The 14,328-nt window shown below is 40.4% G+C and overlaps 1 long non-coding RNA gene across 1 annotated transcript; it reads left to right on the top strand.

Annotated features, from left to right (window-relative positions):
- Positions 1-1,027: 1,027 nt before the first annotated feature.
- On the top strand, positions 1,028-13,865 carry LOC123821301. The gene is made up of 3 exons (XR_006786104.1): positions 1,028-1,193; positions 2,924-3,017; positions 11,991-13,865. It is a non-coding gene; the product is annotated as an uncharacterized LOC123821301 (long non-coding RNA).
- The last annotated feature ends 463 nt before the right edge of the window (positions 13,866-14,328 follow it).

The following is a 14,328-nucleotide window of genomic DNA, read 5'->3' as shown; positions in this document are numbered from 1 at the left end:
TTTTTTTCTTGTTATTCTGATTGGTTGTTTTCTGCTTCCTTATGTTCCATATCATTGATTTGATTCTCAGCTTCATCTACTCTCCCGTTGTTTCCCTATAAATTGTTCTTTATTTCAATTAGTGAATCCTTTGTTTCTGACTGGATCATTTTTATGCTGTTGAAGTCTTTACCAAGTTCCTTGAGCATCATTATAACCAGTGTTATGAACTCTGCATCTGATAGATTGCTTATCTCCATTTTGTTTAGCTCTTTTTCTGGAGTTTTGATCTGGTCTTTCATTTGGGCCATGTTTATTTGTCCCCTTTTGGCAGCCTCCCTCTGTTTGTTTCTATGTATTAGGTAGAGTTGCTATAACTCCCTGCCTTGGTATTGTGGTCTAATGCAGTAGCTGTTCTGTAGGGTCCAATGGCACAGCCTCCTCTATCACACAAACTGGGTACTTGAGGTACACCCTTCTTTTGGGGCTGAGTACACCCTCTTCTTATAGTTGAGGGTTGGTTGCCATTGGCAGGTCAATGGGAAGGATTTACCATGCCACTCAGCTGCAAGGATTGGGCTGTGACCACTGACCACCAACCTCCACCCTCCATGGAGGATCAACTATGCATGGGCAGGTTGGTAGTGCTCTGATGTGGTCTGTAGCTGTCCACTAGGTGCACAGGCTCTGGCGTTTTCTGGGTGGTGCAGGCCAAGATCATCCTCAACCTGTGTTCTGCCCGGGGCCATGTTTCATGAGCTATCAAGCAATCTGGGATGGCTGCTACTTATGCTGGACTTGGAGATTTCCAGTCAAAGTCAAAGATGCTCCAGGCTGAGCATCTAGGTTTCCTGCTATTGGTGCTGGGCCTGGGGCTCACTGAGGCCAGCTGTTGCTTGTTTGATAGGATTTAGGAAGTTGTGAAGCATGAGCTAACACCAGCTATTCATGTGGAAAAGCATCTTGGGTGGGCCAGTAATTTGGGTGGGGCAGAGTCTCTGGGGATCTCCAAGGCAGGTCAAACAGTGTTAGCTAGGCTGATGGTGTCTCAGATGTGGCACCAGCTTGATAACTCTGTGGGTGTAGTGTTTAGGAAAGGGACAATGGCTTCTGCTCGCCTTGATGCCAGACACTTCAGTTCCTCCTTGTATGCCTCTGGTGCATTTCAAGCTGCTACCCCAGTGCTGGAGCTCAGAGGGAGTGAGTCTGAGTAGGTGAGTCCATGTGTGAGTTGTTTAATAGGAAGTGCTTGGAACTCCAGAAGTTTCTTCCACCAACTCAATTCCCACTAGTTTTTGCAGCTGGAAGTTGTAGGGACTTATCTTTCTGGCACTGGAACCCTGGCTTAGGGGTCCTGGTATGGGTCTAGTAGTGTTCTCTCCCAAGATATCCTTGCCGAATTTTTATCCACCACTCATGTGTAAGGTATCATGCCCATACCAGTCTGGGTTGATGTGGTTTCTTTAATTCCATCGTTGTCAGACTTCCATTCAACACTGTTTCTGATGGTTCTGATTTCATCTTCATGTAGATGGTTATTCTATATTTTATTTGTAATTTTGATGTTGTTGTGCAAAGAGGTGAGCCATGTCTGCCTATGTCACCATCTTACCTTTCTCTACTATTTATATTTATTTTAAAGTGTAGTCTTTTTACTAATAAAAAGCCCCACAGTTTGGTGTAAAACAGTGTGCTGTGCTATGCAGGCTACAGCCTCATGCATTCCTTTCTTACTGCATCTTAAAAAAATAGTTTTTAAAAATTACAGTTGACTTTGAATATTACTTTATATTAGTTTCAGGTGTACAGTATAGTGGTTAGACAATTATGATTTACAAATTGATCCCCTTTGATATTTGAAGTGCCCACCTAGCATGTAAGCAGCAAAATAAATGAACAAATGGAACAGAAAAGACTCATAGACACAGAGAACAAACTGACAGTTGCTAGATGGGAGGGGAGTTGGGGGGATGTGTAGAAAAGGTGAAGGGATTAAGAAATACAAATTGGTACTTACAAGATAGTCATAGGGAGGTAAAGTTCAGTATAGGAAATATAGTCAATAATACTGTAATTACTGCATCTTTTGAACACATCATTTTCTCTTGTGTTTGATTTAGCTTTGCTGCCCAGGCTTATAGCCCAGGAGCAACAGGTTACACCACATAGCCAAGGTGTGCAGTAGGCTATATGCCATGTATGTTTGTGTAGGTGCACTCTATGATGTTTGCACAATGACAAAGCCACCTAATGATGCATTTCTCAGACGGCATTCTCATTGTTAAGTGGTACAAGACTGTGCATATGTAGTTGTGAACAGAGACAGGCCAGAGAAAGACCAGGAAGAAAGGGACACCAACAGGTAGTTTAAACACGGGCAGTATAATGACAAGTGGGCTGGAAGAAACAGACATGGGGTCAGCTTCATGGGCCTGCAACCTGTGCCCGAGGGCCTTGCACTCAGGAAGGTCTGCACGTAGTTTATTCAATGCTGTTGCAGTCTTAAAATTCGCATTAAGTTTTAAACATAGGGCCCCACCTTTTCATTTTGCACAGGCCCCCACAAATTATATAACCAGTCCTGAATAAATAGATATAGTTGTGTCATTTGGAGAAATACTGTTGAATGGAGTCAGAAATAGCAGTCATGGTTATTGTGACATAGAAACCCAGATAATATACCCCAAACTCCCCCGGTCTTCTTCTATCTTGACTGACCTTAGAAGACAGGGACTCAGAGTTTGGCTTTAAGCAGTTACATAGAGGAAATGAGGAAAGTGCTGATTGCACAGAGCTGAAGAAGCTGGCCAGTGAAAACAGTATCTGTCTCATTCTAGGCCCTCAGGCTAAATTTCATTACCCTTTGTAACATAAACCCTTCTCTCCAGGGCTGACTAAGAATTTAAGTAATGTGAATATTCTGGCAAGGCCTTCCTTCCCACAGAGAGAATGTGCACCTATAGTGGATGAACTCCCCAAGGCATGACGATGAGTCAAAGGCATCTCTCTGGAAAGGATCATCAGAGCTGACTGAGCTGGTGAGTCTGTGCTGAGATGACACTTATAGCTCAAGAACAGGGCTTGGCCAAATTGTGCCTGTCGGTACCAGATCTTGAGAAACTTACAAGAGCTCATGGGCTTCCTTGCAGGACAGTTTCAAGCATATTATGGTCAGTATTCTAAGCATATTGCAACTTTATGTAACCCTATCTCCCTTTCTCCAGGAAGTTCAACACTGTCCAGTGACAAAACTTCCCAATTTGCAGTTTTTTCAGTGGTTGGTGCAAGGCATTGGCTAGTAGAGCCTAGAAAATGATGCCTTTCAACAGTCCCTTGCTGGCTTTATTTAGATGCAAATACTGCTCCTGTAATTTCTCATGGCTTGCAATGTAGATGGTTTGTCAACAGATCTTTTGTCTCCCCATTTGCAACACACATGTGCACACACACACGTTGTGCACTAGCATACTCAGGATTCTTTCCTTTCTTTTTGAAAGAGCTCCTCTTTTGCAGGGGAGGGGATTTTTCCATCCCTATTCAATGTGGTCTGTTTGATACTAATGATGCCCATGGTACAATGTCATCCCAATGGTAGTCCCCTGAACAGCCTGTCCATTAGTGCTGGTTACCAAGGTTCCCAGAACTGCTTTCCTTCCCATCCTTCTGAGTATACAACATTATTTTTTATCCTGTGACCTATCTAGGTTATAATGCTAAACTTTAAAAAAAAACTTACGTTCTTCAGGGTCAAGTTATATTGTTTGTGATCAAAGACACCTACTGATGTTAGAGGAAATACCATTTTGGAGGGCCTAGACCTTCCTGACCCAATTTCCTTAAAATCGATAACATCGTAATCACTTTCCTCAACAATCTATTGGAATTCCCTTAGGGAACAAAATATTATGTAGGATATTAAAAGCTTACTGCAGTTAGTAATCAGCTAATTCTCCTAATGTGTCTCTCAGTATGGATCTGTTTGAGTTCATACTTGGACTTGGTTGGGCCTTTTGGATGTTTATATTCATGCCTTCTATCAAATTTGGGAGTTTAGTAGCTGTCATTTCTTCAAATATTCTCTCTTCCCTTTCCTCTCTGTCTTTTCCTTCTGGGACTCCCACAATGCACACGCTGGTCTCTTTGGTGGTGTTTCCAGGTCCTTTAGTCTTGCTCACTTTCCTTTACTCTTTTTCATTTCCATTCCTCAGACTCAATAATTTCCATTGTCCTATCTTTAAATTTACTGATCCTCTGTCTTTTCAAATTTTCCTTTGAATCCTCTTAGTAAATTTATTTATTTTAGTTATTATACTTTTTCAGTTCTAAAATTTCTTTCTTTTTTTAGATTTTCTATCTTTATTGATATTTCCATTTTTTCCATATATTATCTTCTTGACTTTCTCCACATCTTCCTTTAGTTCTTGAAGCATCTTTTAGACAGTTGTTTCAAAGTCCTTGTCTAGTAGACCTGTCATCAGGTCTTTTTCAGGGGCAGTTTCTGTTGACTCAGCTTTTTCCTCAAATTGGGCCATACTTTCCTGTTTCTCTGTATGCCTTCTGATATATTTGTTGAACACTGCACATTTGAGTCTCATAATGTGGTAACTCTGGATATTGGATTCTTCCAGTTCTCCAGGATTTTATGCTTGTTGTTATTGTTTATTGGTTTATTTGTTTGTTTGCTTGCTTTTGATCACTGTAAGCTGTCTCTGTGCCAAGGATTAGCCTGAGGTACAAACTTAGGGTCTTCTGAGATTTTTTCTGAGCCTATGCCTTTCCTTGAGCATGTGTGGTCGGTCACTTTATAATTTTTCCTGTATATGCAGTTACTTTGGAATGTCCTTGTCTTTAATGTCTCCTTCCCAAAATGGGGAAACATGAAAAATGAAGAGGAAGAAAAGAAAGGGCATTGGCTCCTTAAATTCCCTGGAAGTCACTTCAGTGGAGGAGAAGGTGACAATGGAGGGAAATGTAGCAATAATTGTTACCTACCTCTTTGTTTACATCTCTGTGACCAGAAGCAGTAATTAGTGATGAGAACACAGATCCCCAATATTTGGAGGACTGGGTTCTTTCTGCCTACCTTGCTCCCACAAGGTATGTGCAAGCTGCTCTAGGAACATATGTACATTTGCTGGCCATGGGACTGGGGTGGGAGATGGTTGGCTGCTACTGTGCTAAGAGCTGAAATTGACTGAAATTAACCACAATTTACTTGCCCAAGCCTCTACCTAAAGCGGTTACATTAGATAACTTTTGGCAGTGCATTTGTTGTCCAGGTGGGAAGACAGATTACTGGTGCTTCCTACTTTACTATCTTCCCAGAATGCTCCTAGGTTTGTGTTATTAACATGAGAGAAATATATAAAGGATTTTTTTTCCTGTGGGAATCTGTTCTGTCTTCTAGATCATTATACATAGTTGCTTTGAAAACTGGAGAGTGAAGAAGGTATCTGAGAATCTTGAGAAACATAATGTTAAAATGGTATTCTGCTAAGAACAACAACCCCCCAAATTGCCAAATTTCTCATATTGTAAAAGGAGATGTTAGACATCTCATCCTGGACAATTTGATGGGATCCAGTAACTAAATAGGTAAAACATATTTTGACCAGGGAACAATAATAATCCTTGGTTAATTTTCTTTCATTGATCTCATTGTAGTATTTTTTACATTATTTTTAACCTTCAGCACAGGAAGCATTTTTTCACGTTAGGATAAACTTCTTGACATGAACAAAAAGTGTTTCCTTACCTTCTATTTTTAATCATTTAGGGATCTCCTTTGCATCAATCCCCTCTGCCCCTTTATAATAAATAAAGTAAAAAAAAAAGCACCTTTGTGTAGAAAGACTTTTCTGTCCAACTGACAGCTCTATGACCTTGGACAAGTTCATTCCCCTCTATGATCTCAGTTTTCCTACCTGTAAAATGAGCTAGTTAAACTGGACAGGTCTAAGGTCACTTTTGGCTCTGAAGTTCAATGATTCTAAGGCACACATGATCTAGTGTGTGAGCTCTCTTTAGCCCTTGTTATCTAATTCTGGTCTCCCACTCTTCTTGGTCACCCACCTCTTTTTCTTCTTCTCTTTTTGACCCATACCTGTTCATGCTGTAGTTCCACTGAGCAACTTTCTCCTGACAAGCCCTTTCCCAGAGCTGTAAACTATATATCTGGGATGCCCAGGACATAATTCCCTCATGGACTGTGCAAGTTGACTTGTTTAGATGATCTCTGCCTGATGGATATGAAAATGAAAGACTGTACCTGATGGATCACATGATCAATATGGTAACTGCTTCATCTAAATCTACAGCTGTGCTCTTCAAGTCCTTCCTGGCTTAGAGGGAACTCTACTTGGTGAACTACGGAGCAAGTTGCACACACTTTAAATCTCCAAATAGCAAGGCTGAATGCATGTTTTGTCATGATATAGGAGAGAAATTCTAGCAGTTTTCATAAAGCTATTGAAAGGGAATCAATAATAAATTCAATAGAGGAACCTGACTTTGATGACTGGTACAGGTCTACAAGGTGGTCGAGAAATTTTGAATAGTTTGAGAAGAAAAAGAATAAGATCAGCATCAGCTATTTTGAGCACTGGTTGGTAAGTTCCAAGGTGGCAGTGTGATTGAAGGGGAAGAAGTAAAAATGACTCATACCCTAGACAAGTCAGAACTGTAAGGAAAGGCATGGTTCCAGGGGCAGTGAAGTAAAAGTCCTCATTAGGTGTAATAACCATGAGCAGGCAATGTCAGAGTGGAACCATCCTTTCAAAGGGATGGAAGGGGAAGTGTGACTCTTGAGTAACAGATGATTTTGGCACACCTGGAACTCATCTGAAGTTTGGTTGTTCACTATGGGCACCTCCCAGGGGGAAATTGGGAAAAATATTTTAAAAAAACAAATATTTGGGTCCCAAAATGAAATGGAAATGAGTGTACAAATATATTTAGCCAGGGAGCCAAGAACACTTGAATTATGTACTAGACCATAGTGCTATTTTTCTATAAGAGCACTGAAAGAAATACAATAATAATAAAATTTATATAGCACTCACACTGTTCTAAGCCCTTTGGATTTATTAGCTTATTTAGTCCTCATACTGATATCATGTAAACAGAAGACTACACATAGAATGCCTCATCCACTTGGGCAGCGAAGGTAACCTGAAAGATGTCAGGGCATGACACAGACAGGAACAGGGTGGGCCAGGGACTGAAATCCACAGGAATGGAGAAATCACCAGGGGACTTGTAAGGGGCAAAAACAGAAAGCGGGAGAAAATATCTTAACTCATTCTGTGAGGTTGTACTTATTCATGTACTCATTTAACATTTATTGAGATTTGTTGCAGGTTATGCCAATATTCAGCTTTAAGAATAATGCCAAGTTATTTCAAATGTTGTTTGTATTTGTACTCCATCAGAAAGGTATACAAGATCCTACTGATGCTCATCACTCCAACACGTGATCTTGATAGACTTTTCAATTTTTGTCATTTCAAATAACTTTAAACCTAAAGGTATCTTATTGTGTCCTCATTTTTATTTTTCTCATCATTCTTGCAGATGTTTGCTGCTAGACATGTACAAGAACATTATAGCAGCACATCATAATAGTAAAAAAATGAGATAACTCAAATGCCTGTTGATAGAAGATTGAATAAAATATTGGAATACTCATGCAATGCAATATTATATGGCAGAAAAAATTAAAGGATTACTGCTATGAATAGGAATATGGATGAATTAGATTGAAAAACAATGCAAGTTCCAGGAGATATATACATAGATTTTTTTATAAAGTTCAAAAGCCAAAACAATATATTGCCTAGGCCTACAGACATATGATAAAACAGATTAATTTTTTTTAATGCAAGGAAATGAGAAACAAGAAATTCAAGATAAAGGTTATCCCAGTGCAGGGAAGCAGGAGAATGCAGTAAAAAATGAGCATATTTAGAAGAGGTTGTTGACAATATTTTCTTTCTTGGCCGGGGTCGTATGTTTATGGATGTTCATTATAAAAATAATCAAATTCAAGAGAATAAATAAAATGTAAGAGGGACACGCATGGATGACTATTGATACTGTTTCATGAACTAAAAATTACAAATGCTTCAGTTCTGTGGCACAATTCAGGAAAACAAAATAAAATTTTGTTGAGCTCCTAGTGGGAGCTAGACCTATGCTCTAGATTTATTCTGCAATAACAAGCAACTCTAAACTCTCAGTAAGTTACAGTTACAAAGGTCTGTTTCTTTCTCTTTTTTAAAAAAAAGATTTTATTTATTTATCTTTAGAGGGGAAGGGAAGGAGAGAGGGAGAGAAACATCAATGTGTGGTTGCCTCTTGTGTGTCCCCTGCTGGGACCTGGCCCACAACCCAGGCATGTTTTCTGACTGGGAATCGAACCACGACCCTTGGATTCACAGGCCTGTGCTCAATCCACTGAGCTACACCAGCCAGGGAAGGTCTGTTTCTTTTTTAAAATATTATTTTATTTATTTATTTATTTTTTTTTTGAGAGAGAGAGACAGAGACATCAATTTGTGTTCTACTTGCTTCTGCATTCATTGGTTTCTTCTTATATGTGCCCTAACCAGGGATCAAACCCACAATCCTGGCATATCATGATGATGCTCCAACCCATCAAGCACTTGGCCAGGGTACAAAGGCCTGTTTCTCATTCAACTGTGGGCCAAGGGAAAGTCTTTACTCAGGGACCTGGGTTGAGAGAACAACCAATATCCTGAATGTTGGTGATTATCATATGTTTTGATCTCTTTACCATTCAAAAGATTCTCAGCTTTTTCTCCTTTAAGTTCTAGCCCTGGGTTTAATAAATGGGGAGGGGAAAAAGGAGTTGAGAAGGGGCAGTTATGAGATACCAAATGCAATACCAAATAAAACATTACAGTTAAATACTTATGTTGAAATGCTACTAGATATGGAATTTTTACTTTCCAACAGCTGTACACAAACACACACACATCCTCTCCTATACATTAGTTTCCATGGTTTATTTAGAATTTCTAGCTCTGCTCATACTCAGTAAAAGGCTTCTTAATTGGTGGTTCCCATTAAATGCAATCAAAATGATCCTCAGTTCCTTTACATGAGATCTAAGCGTCCTTGGGTGTCTGTGCTGATTTGACTTCTCTTTCATAATCCCATCAAATCAGGTAGTAACTGGCTAAAGCCAGGTTTACTGGAGTTTTGCAGGGTTTCAAGCCAACTTAGAGATTTCTCAATATTGGTAATTAGAGGATTATTGCTCATTTCTTCTTCAGCCAGACTTATTTTCTGATAAATGTACACATTTTCTTTTTTAAACTTCGTAAGACTCCCTTGTACTCATTCCCTCATTGATCTATTTGCATAAGTTCAATTGGCAGTTTCTAGTTAACTAATGATGACTACCTGTTATTGTTCAATCACTCATTAAAAACATTTAAAATAAAAAAATATTTGTATGTTTCCTCACTGGTATGGCTCAGTGGTTGGGCATCCTCCTGAAAACTGAAAGGCCACTGGTTCAATTCTTGGGCCAGGCACATGCCTGTGTTGCAGGCCAGGTCCCAGGTTTGGGGTGTGTGAGAGGCAACTGATGGATGTTTCTCTTGTACACTGATGTTTTTCTCCCTCCCCTTCTCCCTCCCTTGTCCCTCTCTCTAAAAATAAATAAATAAATAAAATCTTTAAAAGAAACATGTGCATTAATACTTTTCTAGAAATTACATGCATAAAAATTTAAGGTGGTATGGTACTTAAAATAGTATGTACTTAATAGACATTAATGTTATCATTAAGTACAATTGGGATTATACTCAGAAATTATCACCATTGACCACTGCTGCAATGAATTTTACAAGCTTTCCCAATCCAACATTGATACTATTTGTCCTTAAGTAGCAGAAATTGTGAAATAAAACCAAAGGAGTCACACAGAGTTTAGTCTGAGACAGAGACTGGATAGGAAAAGAAAAAAGACCCTTGAGAGTTTGTTGCAAACTAAGACCGTCTCTGCCCATTTCTGTCCTAACAAGGTGCCCACCTATTAGGAACAGGTGATACACCAGGGAAATAATCCTCCACTGATGTGGGGAGCAGTTCTCCTGGCTGTCCTAATCATTCTTCCCTTTTTGAAATATTGTGAATTATCAATAGTAAGTCTAAGATGCAACAGGAAAATGCTCCTATATCCCTTCAAAATAGACTTTTAGGTTGTGACAAAAGGAACAGAATGCCTACCTCTCATTTCCTGCTTCCAAGGCTCTTATCTCAGGGACAAGAGCCTGAGGTCTCTGCTTTGTCCAACCCCCCAACTCTGACCTAATTTGCAAGCCCCTGGAGCTCTCTTCTGCAACTTTCCCATGTGAAGTTATTTATCTTCCTTAACAGTCAACTGAATTTACTCTGGAGAGTGCTCTTCCAAGCTCTGTTGATAATCTGTTGCAGTGCTGATTTATTATTGTAATCACAAAGTTCCTGAAATACTTTAGATTTCCCATGTAGCTGTAATCACCTCTCACTCTGCCTAAAGCCATTCCCTGTCTTTCCATTGCTCTTGAGCAAAAGTCTAAAGTCCTTGACATGGCCTTGGAGACCCTGCATGATTCACCTTCTGTCTGCCTCTCCAGCCTCATTTCGGGTCCTTGTACTACTACTCCTGCTCTGGACCCCTCACTCTCACGGCTCCTCCTGCAACTATCTCTTCCTGTATTCATAAGTAATCCCTGTTCTTACATGGTCTCGTTTTGGTAATTACCAAGGAGCATGATTGCTGGATCACACAGTACAAGTATGTTTAGTTTTTTGTTTTTCAAAGTGGCTATACCATTTTGCATTCCTGCCAACAATGAAGGAGAGTTCCTGTTGCTCCACATCCTCCAAATCAGTATTTGATGTCAGAATCCTGAATTGAAACCATTCTAATAGATGTGCAGTGTTATCTCACTATTGTTTTGATTTGCATTTTTTTCTTGGTGACCTTTGATGTGGAGCATCTTTTCATGTGCTTATTTACCATCTGTGTATCTTCTTTGGTAAGGTGACTGTTAAGATCTTTGGCCCATTTTTAAATCAGATTGTTTGCTTTCTTATTGTAGAGTTTTAAGGTACTTTTGTATACTTTGGATAATGGTCCTTTATCAGATATGTCTTTTGCAAACAATTTCTCCCAGTCTAGGACTTGTCTTCTCATTCTCTTGACATTGTTATTCACAGTGCAGAAGTTTTTAATTTTAAGGAACTCCAGCTTATCAATGATTTCTTTCACAGATCATGATTTTGGTGTTATACCTAAAAAGTCATTGCCATACTAAAGGTCATCTATTCATACATTTTCCCCTATGCGGTCCTGTAGGCACCTCTTTCATATTCAGATGAGGAAACTGAGGGACAAAGAAGTAAAGTGATTTCCCAGTCACTCAATAGCTGAGGAAGAAAAGGCCAAAGTCTTTGTGTCTTGAATCTCCATGCACTGTCTTTAATACAGCTCACTTCAGAGTCTCCTTAACTCAGTAAATTATCTTCGATTTAGTCCACACAATTTTTCTGAACAAAACAGCGCTTTTCTGAGAACATAGCCATCCAGTGTGAGCTGTCTAGACCTGGTCCTCTCAAGCTTTTTAGTCTGTGTTAGTTATCCCACCTCCTAATACAATGAAAAGAGCATCTGCAGTGGATGCTGTAATGTGTCACCTTGTAACAATGAAGGACTCTGTTCCACCAGCTGTCAGAACCTTCAGCTGTCAATTCTTTTCAATATTATTTAATAAGGGTCACCTTACTCAAACTGAAGATCCCTTCCTGAGTCAGCCTGCATCCAATAACTAGTTAATGTGGAGATGAAAATGCCTGGCCCTTTTTCCCAACTCTGCACAACTCTATAGGTTATCCCAGACTCATAACTGTGCAAGGAGTCAACTGAAGCTTTGTTGAGGTTTCCTTTAGCTCAGCTTCTTTCACTGTGCAATCTTGCTTCCTTCTCTTTTCTTCCATAGGTATTACTTTCAAGAGGAACCTGTAATACATTTCCTGCATGCTACACTGTTTCAGAGTCAACTTCCTGGGAACTCAGCCATGACAGGTGGTACCAGGAGTAGTTGAGAAACTAGATTCTAAGATGAGATTTTGTAGTTGGATCCTTGCTTTTCAGCTGGGAATGAAGACCTCCACCAACCATCAAACAGCACCTGGCACAAGATAGCAGTGCTAAGCACCAAAGAAGAATCACAACATGGAGCCTAAGATTCTGGAGCAAGAATGAAACTGGAAAAAATTGGTGTTCATGCTGTCTGTCACTACCAGAACCAATAAGTAGAGACAAGGATTGAATTTGTATGAACACTTTATTCAGATGCCAGTGATCTGAGAAGATGGCAGGTTATGTACCCTCAGAAACCATCTTAACATCTCATCTCAAGCCAACATTTTCATGAGGAAAAGAAAAGGTATGTAAGGAGTTTGGAAGAAGGTTTAGTTGAGTAAGAGTTGCAGTCTGGTAGCAATTTTCCTACTACTTTATTTGCTGATCAACAATTCTTTATATGTGTCATGGACATTCCCTCCCTAGAACACAGTGGTTCACATACCATCTCCAATGCTTGCATTCCTCTGGGGCACAAGGTTGAATTGCTTGTTGACCTCCTGGAGTCATGTGGTCATGCCTTCTAGTTGCTGGAATACAGCTTTCCACATCTATTAATCACTTAAGCTTATAAACTATGACTGAAGCTAAAATTTTTAATTCTTGAGTTCTCCTATCAAGACCATGCCAACCCTAACAAATAATAATACACCTTCTGAAAAATAGCTTCTGGCATGCTACTGAACCATGGTAGAGATGGAGTGACTGATTATAGGATAATAAATGATCGTGGAGTCAAAGCTGTCCCTCTTGTACAGAATTCTGTCAGACCTACCAAGACATAAGGTTGGACAGGCCCAGCAAGAACCCACTGCGAGATGGAAGTAGCACATGAAGGACTGAGCATGAGCAGGGCCAGAGGACAAAAGCAAGGTATCTGAGCAAGGAGGCCAGAGTTCCATTCCATTGTCACTGTTGCAACAGATCCTCCCTGTCAATTCATGCCTTAGGCCATGGATCCCTAATCCATGTGGCTGGTGGATGAGGCAAAAACCTGACTTTGACTCAAGGATAAGGTGACTGAATATGTGAACTCAAGTCACAATCCTAGCAGGAGTACTTCTGTTACACAACAGAGGCAGAAAAAAACTATGTTTGTGACCCAAGTAATTCACTTGGGTGCCTCTTGTTACTCCCTTGTCTAATGAAAAAAGAGTGTAGCAGCCATAGCCTGATAAAGGCATGGTGACCAGGGTGAGATTCCCCAGGGATGAAGATATGGGTAATGCTGCTGATAAGTCACCAAGACTCCAGGAATGCTAGCCAGGAAAAAGGAGAATCTATGATGACTGAAAAGGGAGAAAATCATGAGTCAGATGTGACTCTGAAACCAGCACTAACCTGGTTAACCCAAGGCTAACCTCCCTTTTCCAAGTTTTCTTCAAGGGAATCTCCTGAGCCCTCACAAGCATCCCCAGAATCCTAGAGTAGATTCTTCGGGAATGTAGAGTAGTGGGTCCTCATGGTGTAATGGAAAGACTAGTGTGTGTTGTGATGTGCTGCCCAGATCCCCCTTCTGTTCTGAAGGGCTTATCCCCCCACCTGCTGGGAGAGCTGTGTGCAGATACACTCAGCTGTTAGCCCTTTGCGATGTTTGCCTTGGCCAAAGAGAGCTGCCTTGCCCAAGGCCACATGCCTCCTGTCTGCAGCAGCCCACATCCCAAGACTGTGCAAAAGTGTCTTTTTTTTAAAGAGTTTATTTATTTATTTTTAGAGAGAGGGGAAGGGAAGGAGAAAGAAAGGGAGAGAAACAATGTGTGGTTGCCTCTCACGCACCCTGCACTGGGGACCTGGCCTACAACCCAGGCATGTGCCCTGACTGTGCCCAGCCTGTGTCCCCTTGGTTCTCAGGCCAGCACTCAATCCACTGAGCCACACCAACCAGGGTACAAAAGTGTCTTTGAAGAATACTAGTTTCTTAATGATTCCTGTGTCCTCAAACTACAGGAAGTACTTGGCAAATGGTAGTTTATTAATACATTTCTGTTTATTTGGACTGGAAGATAGTAGTATGAATGTCTGAAGTCTGTATGATTAATACGAAAGCTTGGTGGCAGCTGGCATGGCAGAGAAGCCTCCAGGCTTGTGAGTGGCCTTAGGGAAGGAGCAGGTTGACGCTAAGAAATGTAATGAGCCCAGTTCTAACTGGGCTTACCTTTTTTCCATGAAAGTATCTAAGCTTTTTCAACAGA

The sequence above is a fragment of the Phyllostomus hastatus genome, unplaced genomic scaffold (assembly GCF_019186645.2).
Source record: "Phyllostomus hastatus isolate PE091 unplaced genomic scaffold, TTU_PhHast_1.1 phas_contig_40, whole genome shotgun sequence".
Taxonomy (NCBI): Eukaryota; Metazoa; Chordata; class Mammalia; order Chiroptera; family Phyllostomidae; genus Phyllostomus; species Phyllostomus hastatus.
This window is presented reverse-complemented; position numbering and strand designations above follow the sequence as displayed.